This window comes from Athene cunicularia, assembly GCF_003259725.1.
Source record: "Athene cunicularia isolate RWA chromosome 1 unlocalized genomic scaffold, athCun1 chr1_part2, whole genome shotgun sequence".
NCBI lineage: Eukaryota > Metazoa > Chordata > Aves > Strigiformes > Strigidae > Athene > Athene cunicularia.
In genome coordinates this window covers 60,710,025-60,724,246 of record NW_020799092.1, presented here as the reverse complement: position 1 = coordinate 60,724,246, position 14,222 = coordinate 60,710,025, and the positions used below count along the sequence as shown (strand labels likewise).

Sequence of the window (14,222 nt, the reverse complement as noted above, 5' to 3'; positions counted from 1 at the left end):
AAATAGATCTGGACTTTGAGGTAGGGCAGGGCAGGGCAGGACATTAAAATGAAGTCAAGTGGTATCTTCCTATCATATAAATGTAAATAGATTTTGAGAGGGCTGAACTAAGGAAACATTTGTGTCTCTATTTTTTATTTTTTATTGAAAACAAACTAAAAAACCTCCAACCATTGTATGTTCTTGGTCTGTTCTGTTTCATTGTCCACTCAAACACACAGTTAAAAAGCACACTTAAGCCATACAAGGCTCATGGCTAACAAGGCAGGAAAGGTGAAACAACAGCTGGTGCTCAGAAGCCTCCCTTCCAAAAATTTAGCCAGATTTACAGGTCTGATAAAAAGTCCACGAGCAAGTCAGATTGATCTGAACTATGGTCATATAGATCCCTTTTTGCTCTGCTTAAGTGCAAAATACAATTTTACAAGTGAATTAGTGACAGTCCTTGCAAGGACTTTTCCATTCACTCCAGCCAACTGCTAAATGAGACTCTCAAGGGGAAAGCTGTACAGGTGCCCATCCTGGCAAACCAGGGGGCTGTCACCTCACAAAAGTCCTGCCTTCAGGGATGCTGCATTGGAGGATGCATTTGAGCAGAAGTGCCAAAACTCACCTTATCCAGTACCCAGTGAGAGCCTGAGAGAAGGAAGAGATACACATGGTCCAGGAAACAAGTTTCCTTTCAGGAATGAAAAGCAATAGATCAAAGCTTACTTCTGCTACTCTGTCCCCTGTATCAAAAAAAATCTGTCTGTAATCATGAGTCAGAGCCCTTTCAATAACATATTATAGGCCTCTGACTTTGGGAAAGTGCATTTCAGTGCTAAAGAATAAAGTTACTAGCTTTATGTATTTTTATATATATATCACTAGTTGATGCATAATTAATTAAAATTGAACACATGCAAGGCAGCTCTGGAAAGCTTCCATATGAAACAAAATTGAAAAGGCTAAAAATTTTTAATTAATAAAGAAAATGAATAAAATTAAATCATAAATAATACAGACCCAAGCACACCAAAATCACCTGGTGAAAATCTATAAACTAATAAAAGAAAATATACTTTGAAAAGACAATATGATGCACAAGTGATTGACACTGTCATCAAGGCAAGTAAATCAACACAATGGAGAAAGGACTGGACATTTAGTGGCTAGAAGAAAATCCCATACAGTGATAGCAGGAATTAAACCAAAAGCACCAACCTGGTTAGAGTATTTAATAAAACTCAGATATCACTGGGGCTTTGGACAAGCTCTTTCTTCAAGAGGTAGCTGGGGTGGTACCATATTACCACTGTCCCCTAACACTCGTCACCCTGACCCAGCAGAGCTGGGGTGGTAAGCACACAAAATCCCCACATGTCATTTTTCCACAAGGTCATTTCTTTCCTCTAGCAAAAAAAAAAAAAAAAAAAAAAAAGAAGTATTTCCTTTTACTGTAATTCTCTTTGAGCACCGTGGTTGGTAAGAGTTCCAGGTGATCCAGGTGAGCTCACATCACCCTAAGTAGCAGCAGCCTGGCACGGCATCCCCTGCTAGGGACGAGGATGGCTGGCCAGCTCTGCCTGCCCACATTGATGTCCCCCAGCAGCTCTGCTGTTCATGGAGCAGATGCAGGGCTTTAGCCTAATTGCACACACTATTCCCTAATGCGTGCTGCAGAATATCATGTACTTTCATATAAAAAAAAAGCATGCAGTGTTGTGTGAGACTAAACATAGGGGGACAACTGCACTGATATGGAGAGAAAAATCCTTTGTAATGTATTACAGATACAGAAATTGTTACTGTCCTATATATTTTCCATCCTTGATTTCTGTGGAAAGCTTGAGACCATCTCTAGGACAAACAACCTTTCAAAAGGCCAGCTACAGCCCTTAATACAATTAATGGAAGACAGAAGTCAAGATCATTTTGTCCTTAATAGTCCATCCCATCTTCTCCTTTATCATGAGTATAAAAATGTGAAATACAACATAGCCTCAAAAAGTCAATTTGGACTGAGCTCCCCAAGCATAGCAGGGAAAAGGTTAATGTTAGAGAAGAATAATCTGTTTACTACATGTATTTGGTAAAGTTTTTCCAGCACTACCATGCAATACTTCTAAGGAAAGGGATATATGAACAGCCTGGTTTTGAAGTACTTCACCAGATTCAGCTTCAGTCTGAATATTCAAACTCTAAAGCAGTCTTTTTGTAGCCAATCTTGCCTCCAAGAAAAAAAACTCTGTGGGTGGGGAGAGGAGAGAGGATTTCACAGATCAACTTTGCCATGTGAACTGGACACATGAGCAAAATAGTTTTTGGACATTTTTTGTTTATTTTTAAATATAAACACAGCAGAAGATATACAGACCCTTGCTTAGCTGTGCTATTCATTGCTGAAACTGAAACACCTGGAACCCAACTTTCCTAAAATTCTGTAGCAACAGTGCAGAAATAGCTCTCACAGTGAGCCAACTAACCTCTCTTTATCAGCAGAGAAAACCAGGCACTCAGAGAATACAATTAATCTTCTCCAAGGTGGAGAGCTCCAGGGCTGTGGTGGATAACAGTCCAGAAGTGTCCACTTGTTCTCTATTAATTATGAAGGAAGTCTAAATTTTTCAGTTTCTGGGGCATTTGTATTTTCACCAAGAAGCATTTAATTCCATTCATGAAGTAAAACAAGCAAAGCTCTCAGCACTCCAAAACTGGAACATTCTTGTCAAAGAATTTAACACATTAGAACAGCAAGATTTAGGAGACTCGATGCGAAAGAACACAACTAAGCAGCTATGATGACAAAGGGGTAGCTTGACAGCTTATTGACTGAGAACGCCGTTAATATCAGGAAGAAAAGAATAAACAATTTTTTGAGTGCCAGATATGAAACATGCAGTAATATAAGTAACTATACTGATGGCTGACTTTAGTGGACCTTACGGATAACTGCAGGGTAACAAATAAGTTTTAAACCATACAATACTTCTAAAATAATTTACAGGCTTGTATTTCTGAATTCTGTATTCCATACATAGAAAAAATCAATTAGTTTTCTCCCAATCTATGTATATTGCAAAGCCTAAAGTCAAATTTCAGCATGCCTGTCACCAGCAAGAAGTAACAATGAAGAGGGATATCAACAGAAGAATCAGGTGGCATAAACTCATTATACAAAAAAAAAAAAAAAAATCTTTTTTTTTGGTAGACATTCTGGAAGAAAAGGATGGGGATAAAGATCCCTGGGACATTAAAAGAGCCAGTAGGGTTTATGTTCTTAAAAGCCTTTAGGTCTGGAGTAACAGATAGAATACTGAGATCATACCTGAGCTGTTATCAGGATACACATCCACACACAGGTGAACACCTGACTCCAAGGAGTCTTGGTTAAAGCTCAGCTGATGACTGGCAGCAGGGGAGCAAGAGCAGTGAGCTGCAAAGCTTCCCTGACACTTACACTTATTCCAAGAGCTTAGTTACTCCCACCCTGTGTTTCAGGGTACATGTTCTTCTCTGGCACTAGTGGGATCTCAACACTTCCCCCAGCTTTCTGAAGTAGCAGGCAGCCTCCAGCTTCTCAGATCAACTAGTGCCTCCCTGGTAAATCTTGTGATTTAAGTTCTTTGTGGACTAACAGACTTGAGGTGATTTCTCAGACTCTCTCTCATTGCAGTCCTCTCCACCCCATACCTCATGGCAACATTTCTACTTCATATGAACGCATGTAGCCTGAGGCTGGTAAGGAAAAAGGAATTCCACATGCCACTTGGAGTAACAAATGCTGTGCAATGCTCAAAAATGGCAGGAGAATACTTAGAAGGGTGACAGCAGAATTGATTACAGCTGGACAGGAGAGTTAACAAAAGCAAACTGCCTTTCTGCATGACATGTAATTGATCAGTCTGACACGTCAGAAGACAACACTTCATAACAGAAAGGCAGGAACAGTAAGAAGGTAGGAATAGGATGGATAAGAATTTAATAGAGCACTTCAGAGCAGTATCACTTCTGCTGGGTAGGGCTTGACTGAGTGCAACTTCCTGGAAACTCTACTGGCTAACACAAAACTGTTTTTTGTTTTTAGGACAGAAAAGAGAATCAATTTGACTTCCATTTGAAAATGCTGTATGCCATGTGTCGTAAGAGAGGCAGGGCTTATGAGGAGGCAGAATCTGTTTCGCCAAGCCAAGTTGCACCATTAGGGAAGTAAGAAGCGGTGCGGCTCCAAGCCTTTCCACAGGGAAATATTTTCTGGACTCTGAACTGAGAATCTTACCCTTACTCTCCCAACTGTCTCATCTGCCTCGTTTTAAATGATGGCCACTACCATCACTATAGCTTCTGGTCTATGTTCAGGGTGCTTTGTCATTGTACCGTTATCATGAAAAAATTTAAAAATCACATATTAGTATGTAAATAAGACTTGAAGGGAATTTTCACAAAGTCCCTTCTTTCTTTGCATCACTCCAAAAATTACTACCTATTCAAGGTGTTACCAAGGGATGCATAGTCTGTTTAAAGAAAAGCAAAACACATTGGTGGCCTATGACCAAGGCTAAAATAAGCTAAATCTGGAAGTTAATTAAAATAAACCATTTTGCATCTAAAATAAACCATTTTGCATCAAGACTCAAGGGACTGGAATTGCAAAGAAGGGAATTTTTCCTTTTATAGTTTGCTGCTACTTTTTGGCAGTTACAAACAAAGAGCCACCCTTAAACAGAGTGCTTGGAGAGCATCTTTAAGTAGGCTCTTTCACTCCTGTTCAGGAAACTGAACAATAGCAACCTTGATAAAAGCAACTTCAAGTCACAATAAATACATTGTTCCTATTTAATTAATGTTTTCTCAATACAGTTGGTGTGCAAGAGGTCAGGGGAACAGAAAATTGTATACTATCGAGATCACGCTGTCAGGTAGCACATTAAAAATATTAAAAATGTTATCCATGACTGTTCCACAACATACACTGATATGGGACAAGCAGAATAGCACGTGCACTAACCAATTCTTTATAAGTGGGAAGCTGAACCCTCTAATCTCTTTATCATCCTCAGTGAGTTAATGGTCATTACCATGAACAGATTTTTATTTTATCAAGCAATTCAAGGCATCACTGGTGCTTTTCATATGATAATACTGATGCCTTACACCACAATTATAATGAGTACAAATTTTTTAGCTTTAACTAGGCTTAGCTGCAACCTTTCAACTTGCAAACATCACCTTGAAAGTCAGAGACACTCATGCAGCATACCATTCTTTTTATGATCAAACCTCTCTTTCTCTCTCTCCTTCCCCCTCCTCTACAGTATAAAAGGCTTAGAGGTGGAAACAATAGGGGGAAACTGCTAGCTGAGAAAAATCTTTCCTATACATCTTGTAACACTACCATCCAGAGCAGTGCAACCGGAGCTTTACATGTGTTTTTGTTCAAGATTACCAAAACTCCAATGAATGTTCCTTCCCTTTATCAGCACTACAATATTCTAACAAACATCCTCATGTCAACTGTTACATATTTTCAAAACAGAAATTTCCCATTGGGCTTTGTTTGTTATCAGAAAAAAGTCATTTTGCAATACTGCATGTTCCAGCTCGCTTCCCCCAAACAGCAACCACCACCACTGCTGGTTTCTTTAATTTTTGGAAATGTTTTACTTTGTACAAACAAACATGGAAATCAGTTTTCTTTCAAATATGTGATGAACTCCAAGAGTTAGACTTACAAGGGGTTTTCTTTGCTGGGGTTTTTTTCAGGTTAAAGCTATCCTTGCGTATTTGAATTGGATGGTAGTGGTGGTTTGGTTTGGTTCTCAAAGGATGCTTCTAATCTTACCACTAAATAAAAAAATAAATCAAGAACTGGACTGCAGCTAAGTGTGAGCGCACATAAAACAGAACTGAGACCATGCAGGGCAGTGTTGATCTTGGATCTTAAAAGGAATTTGATTAAAAGTTCAATGATCTTCAGAGATAACTCCCCCAGTCTCATGATTTTCTGTGTTATCTCGGCACACCCCATGTACAGCAAAATGAAAAAAAAGAAACAGCCAAGTCTTAAGACAACTTCTGCAATACCTTGCAAATAAGTGTTCCTATTTCTTCTTTTAAACTGAAATTCTAGTGAATTAGGGAAGGGAGAGAGAGTACAGTGAAGGAATAGCTTCTCTCAGAGAAGTACTCCAAGCTCATGTGCACATTACTGTAGTCCTTTCTTGGGACAGGAAACCCATTCACCACGTAAATCTATTAAACATGCAAGTTGATGAAAGACAATGAGAGCACTGGGAAAAAAAATAAGTAGGCCGTGAATGCTGCCAGCAGACCCTACTTGTGCTGGTGTATCCTCTTGAACGGGCAGCCACCAAAGAGCCAAGTCACACACCAAGGCTGCCCATCATGAATATACATGAACATCTGCATCGCACCTACCTGGGACCAAAAGTAAACATGTGACCAGTGGAAGAAAGCTCTTCATTGCAGCACCATCTTCCACAGCCATTCCTCTTTACAAAACCATATTTAATTGTTATGAAACAAGGTACTACCAGCCAGCAAGACACAATGTTAACAACCCGTATGGTAATCTCCTACATATAAAGGAGGAAGTTGAAGCCAAGATTTTACAGTATGATTAATGATCTCTGGGTGCACAGTTCAATTTACTCAGAAAAAATGCTGAGTTTTGCTTCTCAATGGGAAAAAAAAAAGAAAACAGACTCCTTTAACAACTCTTAAGCTAAACCAGCTTCGGGTTGAGGTATCCAAATCACTGCTTGTTTTCAGATGGTTGCCACAAGACCCTTTAGAGAGCTACCTTGGAAAATTAATTAAGCTGCCATACATCACATTTAAAACCTGGCATCCTTGATTTCAGTTCCTCTTCAGTCTGTGCTCAGACAGCCTCTGTGGGTGGGGTAAACATGTATTTAGAGATGGGGAAAAAATAAAAAGGTCTCTCCCAAGGGCCTGGGCAGGCAAGTGAGTTTCCATGAGGTAAGCAAGGATGTGAGCCCACGGGCATGCTGCAATGGCCCCAGTGCATGCTCTTCCCCTACAGTACACTGCTGAGGTATCCTGCTGCAAGGAAGCATGTGGCAGGTACCATCCCCATCCCCACTGTCACTCACCCCACAGCTCGCAGCCTGTGCTTGGACCCACAGCACCTGCACAGCCACTGCCTCGTACTCTGGCATGTTCTTCTGCAGGGACAAGAGGCCAGACACCCACCCCACTGCCTCACCAGCACTCCCTGTCTCTAGCCTTTTGGCTAGGTTACTGCATGCTTCTCACATACCACCTATCATTTAAGCATCAATCAAAACATTGTTCACTCCATGTCACAACAGCTACAGCTTGATCTTCACACAGGTCTTCTCTGTCTCTCTGCTCTTCATCTCTGCTTCCTAAACCTGAGACTGTCCTTTGGCCTCCTGCTTACCTTCAGAGCAGCTGCTTCTCTCTAAGCCACCAACTGGTGTGGATGGCCACCAGCTGCATCACCCAAGCTGGCAGCCACTCTGGCAGAACACATCCAACACAGCAGCTGCCCTCCAGCAACAGTCCAGTGGTACCCGCATGCCCAGCTGGGCACTGGGCTGACCTCCACTACTTTTGCTTCCCTAATAGACTTGGGGGCCCCAGAGAGGTGTTACGCACCTTGGCTGTGCCTGTGGAAGGGGCAGAGATAAAAACCCAGTCCTTTTTCATACAAAAAGTCAACAGATAAATTGGCAGAAGACAGAAGGACAATCTGGACAGCGTTATGAGTCTCTGTTCAAAGGCTATCCTGCTGAAAGGAGATTTAAGGGAGCATATGACAGCTAAGAATAGCTGTCTCAGCCCACTAAACTTCAAGTCTCCTCCTCTCCTGACAACTAATATGCCTGCTCCCACCCCAATTGAACTCTTCGTGTAGGGGCCACACTGGTTCTATCTCTCCTGGGGGTACTCCTGCTCTAAAAAGATGCCGACATCAAGAAGCACACAGGTCACCTCATCTGTCCTGGCACTGCCCAAGTACCAGAAGACAGCAGAATAAGATACTTCTTGTGTCTTAAGTTAACTGCTTTTAGACCTTTGATGTGTTTACAGCTCAGCCTAAAACACCTGAAAGGCATAAGTTTGTGTACTAGACCCACTGGACTCATTCTGCAGAACCTAATTTTACAAGTGAGATGAAGCTCAGCCTTCTTTCCACATTCACACAAGATAGACATCCAGAATAAAAAACCCCCAATCCTTCACACCCTTTTGCTAACCAAAGATACAAATCAAATGGCACTGGCAGACTGTTCTTCCCCAGTTCTATAAAGACCTGCCATGCACAAAACATCTTATGTGCCTACTGAATTCTTTCTTCCACAATATTCTGTTAAACTCTTATTTAGAAAAGAAAATTTAAAAATATAGTACTACTGCACTAGCTGTTTCCATGTACTATTCAAGAAGCTGCACATAGACACAATACCTATTAGTGCAACTATCCACCGAAGAGTATGGAGTTACTGCTGCAGTATTGAAGTGCATAAACTGCCAAAGCATTCAGGAAGTTAATAGATTTGTTTATGGACTAGACAAGGTTTAATTAAACCAGGCAGCTCCAAATAACAGTAAATCCTCTCTCCTCCCATCTTCCCCCCCCCAATTTTTTTTTCCCTAGAGTATCTTTCTCCTAGTGGCTTTCTTCTTCCTAATAATCCCATCATAAATGACAGATATGTTATCAGTCATCACTGGGATTTGACATGTTCTTAATACCTGTCATGACAGCTCTGAAGTCTGCATGCTACCCCATTGTACTCCAAGGCATTTACTGGAGGTAATGGACACACATCAAATAGCAGTCAATGGCTCTGCTTTATTGGACTGCTGAAGGCATGCAATACAGAAGTAGGTGCTTAAAAAAACCTAATCCATGATCATTCAACATTACACACAGAATAAATACAAATCAGTACAAATAGCTTTTGCATTCTCTATGCTTATGATCATCTTGTTCACATTGTAGACTTTATTATTTTATTTTTATTGATAAGAATGCTTTAATATATTTAAGAAAAGGTATCAGTATTGGTAATAGCGAAGATCACACTAATGATCCAAGGTCTTCATTGAAAGGTTCCAAGTATTATGTTGGTAACATAGCAATGTATTGCTGTGCCCATACAGAGTCCCTTTGGGTTCCCTGGGCCTCTGCTTTACTTTAACAGCGAATCTGATGCAGAAGCAAGGTGCAAATCAAGGCTAAAACCAGAGTTAACATCAGAGGTGAACGCACCAATGGGATTGTGAAATGAGTCATTCACAATAATTGTCAATACTATAAAACCAAAGACTAAACATGAATGCAGTAGAACATTCATTTGAAAAGAGAATGTCAGGGACACTAGGAAAAGACAGTGTCTTATCACCAAGCGATAATGACAAGGCACATCAACTAGCAGGTTTTATATTAGTCCATTCCTAATGACTGTCCATTTCTGTAGTCTTAATACAAGTAGTTTTGTTTTCCTTTGTTCAAGCCCTCAAAAGAGCTGTGACAGTTACAGCACTCCACAGAATAAATTCTAAACAGATGTATTTTCTTTTAGTCAAATTTTAGTATTCGTTCAGATTACTCTGGTCATCTGTATGCAGTACTTTACAGGCACAAAAATAAAATCATTCCTTACTGTGACATTTCTCTGGAGACTCAGACTTGCAGAAGACTTTCTCTCAGTTTAGCTAGGCTGCTGCTAAGCATCATATAGCCACAGTCTCTTCCAGTAGCGTACGAAATGCATGACAGCAGTGTTCTTTGACATTAGTAAATGCAATAGCTTGTTCTCAATGCATTTACAGTTTTGCACAAAAGGAGAAAAAAAGCCCCCCCAAACCCACACAGTTTAGAGACAGTGCAGCCCTGTGCACAAAGAGTAACTTAAGGCCCTTTCAGCAAGGCAATAAAGCTAAGGCGTAAGTGTGAGCTGGAGTCAAAAGGAAGTGTCTGACTGACATAATGAGCTTTGGAAAAGATCTGGAGTGAAGATGACAGTCAAAATGCTTTCAGACACCTAAGCGACTGCACGTCCTTTGGACAAAACTGTTCACCAGTACTAAGGGTCTCAAGGGATTGTTTTCATCTACAAGAAATGGATGAGCAAACTGCGCTTTTTTACAGTGAAATTTTATTTAGGACCTTTAAGCACCTGTAAGCACTCAGAACAAAGTGGTGGCATTTGGGGAGAAGGGAGTGTTGCTCTCAGTATGTGGTTTGACAGCACAGCAAATACTGTTCCAGGGATCTAAACCGCTGCAATAACAGCACTGGTCGAGTATAAACTCACCCTGCCAGCTGAAGCACTTTCAGAAAAGCTGAAAGGTTAAATTTGTATCAGTCAGCTTCATAACAGATCAGATATTGCCTGTTCTTGAGCAGCTAACATAAAAATATACCACAAACAAACTTGGTATCTTATTTTCTGATCATGATCTTATGCCAGGGCCTGTTCTGGATCAAATTTGAACTGCTGGCTGAGCCTGGGTTGCACAGAGGCAAGATGATGGCAGCACGGCTCCATTTAGGAGTCTTCCCAGCACATATTCCCTTCTGGCTTCACTCCAAGGAGCATTTACTGCTTCTCCTGCTGTCTACAATCCCAGTTATTCCTTTCATATACCCTCTCAGCTGTAAGCAAATCAACATGCCAATCCCTTGGGACACATGGCTTAGTTTATACTTAAGACTTGCCATTCTGGTTTCTGCTTTGGACATTGATTTCCATTGTCTCAGCTATCACTCAACAAAAGGGCATTTAATTGCTGTCTCATTTAGTCTGGGGGAGAGGGGGAGAACAACTTTTACCAGCCCTCTGATTGATGGTAGCTATTAGTACCTTCTAGCACAATAAGGACTTATTAGAAGCCCGATTTAAATGTGAAGTTCATTGCCACACAAGTGAATCAGATTTGCAGCTATGCTTACTTGAACAACTTTAGACACAAAATCTTCAAATTAAATGAATTTGCAGAAATGCTTACACTGGCCACCTATTTAAAAGGAAAACTTTGAAGATTAATGAAGTTTGAGGAAAGCTTCTAGAAAGAAAAGAAGAAAGTTTTGTAGACATCTCAGTTTTATTTCTCTTTCTAAGCACTACCATGTAGGTGCTTTAAGAGTTTAAAAAAATAAAATAAACAAACAAACAACAACCAACCAACCTGATTTATACTTATTTACACACATCTAACACCAGGAAACACTTCATACCCACTATGCATCAAAGTTTGTAATTGCATACTACAAAAGGCAATGCTGAAGAATCCCATGAACAATTTTATTCTCTTGCATGAGAATTTCTACTTTCTTTGTGATGGAGGAACAAACAAAATTAATATCCACATTTAATATCCTCCATGTTCTGTAGAGCAATGAGCCACATAGTCTGCTGTTCAAGCCAAACTGCTGACAGTGGATTTTTAGTACTCAGCTTGTTTTATTAAAAAACACAAGAACGCTAATCTTTCTTTCAACGGAACAGAGCTCAAGAAACAACTAGATCAGTGAAGGCTTCTTGAAATACTACCTTTAATCAGTCCATGTGAAGTTTGCAGTAATTTCAATAAAAGTTTGATGTAGTTTGATGCAACTTATCAAAATGCCTAATCTTTCCAAAATCTAAGACTAAGTACCTTTTGAACATCAGACTTTCCAGTCAGACGTAGAAACAAGCTGAGGCACTGGGTATTAACAGACACACATTTGTGCATTTTTTGGAAGATTTACCATGGGAGAGGTAGATGGAGAAAGGCCAACTTGCAGTGAGGCAAGGATGTACAGCCAAACATGCGAGCACTCATGCCATCTCAGCTGTGGGAGCACTAACCCTGGCGAGGCAGAGGCTTTCTGAAACCGTGTTAGCTATACCCACAAAAAAGCACTTCTGGCTACTTTGAGAACTACTATTCACATAATTGGTTTAAAATTCCACAGCAAAATTACTCTGCTATTACTTGCTTTCAGTGAGTCCACCCTTACATTCACATCCCCCACAGGACCCACCTTTGCTCCTCAGTGATTCTCATCTTCTCTGATGTATATTTCTAATAAGCTTAAATAGCGACTATTTTCACGCTTTTTCCTACATTGCAAAAAATCATGATTTTAGGTTCATAAATGAATGTGCGAAGGCAGATTGTACTTTTTTGCTTTAGAACAGCTGTGTTCACTTCTATTCATTCTGCAGCTCACATACATGTAAAACTATATTTTGATCCCTCCCTTTCCCATTAGTTTTTAAGGGGAAGTAAAATAATGCACAGAAGCATCTCAGAAAAAAACCCCAAACCTAAACAAAAACCTTCCCAAACTGGCATGCAGCCCGATACTCGCTAAACACTAGAATACACTTGTTTTCTTGGCTCTTTGTAAATTTTATTTTCCTCTGTCACTGTTTCATTTCTCTTTGGTGTCAGACAGGAGACACTTGTTTCTCTTGCTGGAAAGGCTAAGTGCTATCTTCTGAAAAATACAGTCCATAGACAATTATTACTGGTAGCTGAGATGAAGGTGGCACAGGCAATCCCATTGAAACGCTTTGCTTTCCTCTCCAGGCTCACGCCAGGCTGGAACCAGTGCTCCCAACAGCAGCACTCCCAGGAGAGTCGCCAGCACCAAGTGAGCTGCCAAAATAGTTTTAAACCACTTTGCAGCTAAAGAACAGACCAAAAGCCATGTTTGTGCAACACTTCTGTCAATCTGCACTTCAGGTCTCTTTGGCCACTTGAGGATAAAGAAAATTCCTAGTTGGAAGAAGGTTTTACAAGCTGGTTTCTGAGAAACCTGTCAAGCCAACATGTGCTAATCAACGTGAATGGGTCCTGGAAAAGAAGTTGATCGAATCTCTCCTATCATTCTCAGAGACTCAGTCAAACCTGCACACCTTTGAGATTCAAGTCAATCACACATCTGCTCAGCATCCTCCTGGGAGATTCAGAATGTAAGTGCAAAATTAGGGCAACCACTAGCACAGCAGTAGGCTGGAGCATCTTGCTGGCAAAGGCACAAACCTGCTTTCCTACCCAGCATACCATCTATAAATAGGTTTATGAATACAGAACCTCTGCCAAGATGTTCTTTTTTTTTCCTTTGCTAATTTTTAATGCCTCTTGCGAGACTGGCTCCTAGAAGTTTTATCTCCATTAGTAGCAATAAACATTTATTATATGCTCCAGCAACATCTGAAAGTCTTGATGAATAGCAACAAATTTTTCTAGAAAAAAAGAATATAATTTCTCATATAGAAAACTCTAAGGTATTAAAAAAAGGAAAAAGTGAGCTTACCTGAAAACAAAAAATTCACATGAGAAATCTGCATGCACACCACGGCTTGGGAGAAACTCACTTCCGATGGGACTTCAAGCGGAGACCAGGCGGCGTCAGGGTTTAGTCTTGTTCAACTGTGCTCCAGTGGGTACCAGGTGAGCCCCAGAACTGAGCCCTGGGCTGTCCCCCTCACTCTTCTCACCTGGAAAAACAGAACAGGCTCTCAGCTCCCTCAGCACAGGAGTGATGTAACATTTCATATTCAAGACCCAGTGATGAATGTTTACATTGTCTGACTGCTGGAGATGCAGCCTTATAAAAGGTGAAACTTCATTACAGCTACCATTATCAATAAGCATCAATTCTCTGCTTTTCTTTACTGCAGGTGCCCTCTCAAAATGTGCTGAGGACACACAAAGCACCGGAAAGTTATTTAGAAAGACTCGTAACTCTGCCTAGGAGGGGCCACTTTTCTAGAAGATAATGGTAGACACATAAAAAACTTACTCAAGCCTAATGTGTGGCAAGAAGACTTTATGGTAAGAATTTGACTTTGAGCTGCCAGTGGTTGGGTCACCAAATCCACCAGTGCTAATTTCAAACAGGAGCATTAACTTTCATCTACTATTATTCTCTTGCATCTCCTTGTTTCCCCTTTGCCTCCCAACCCTTACATAGTTCACCATCCATTTTCAAGGATGGATGCCTAAATGAAGTCCTTTATTAAGGCTCACTTTTCAAAAGCAATGTCACCTTGCAGTTTCACTTCACTAATTAACTTCTAGGGGCATATTCTCAAAAAGCCTATATTTATACTTACACCAACTTTCTGGGAAATAATTGAGTATGGAAAGTAAGGTTTAGCCTAATGAAATTTTTATTTCTATCAATAAAGAAAAGGAAATGCATAGTAAAGAACTCCTTTCCT

At 40.4% G+C, this 14,222-nt stretch overlaps 1 protein-coding gene across 3 annotated transcripts in view; it reads right to left on the bottom strand.

Moving 5' to 3' along the window:
- Positions 1–14,222, bottom strand: part of PLXNB2 (plexin B2) — a 252,716-nt gene that overhangs the window by 165,683 nt on the left and 72,811 nt on the right. For all 3 annotated transcript variants that reach the window (XM_026867768.1, XM_026867770.1, XM_026867771.1), the window contains one exon: positions 13,313–13,496. The gene's annotated coding sequence lies outside the window, so the exon portion shown is untranslated. The remainder of the gene's footprint in view (positions 1–13,312; positions 13,497–14,222) is intronic.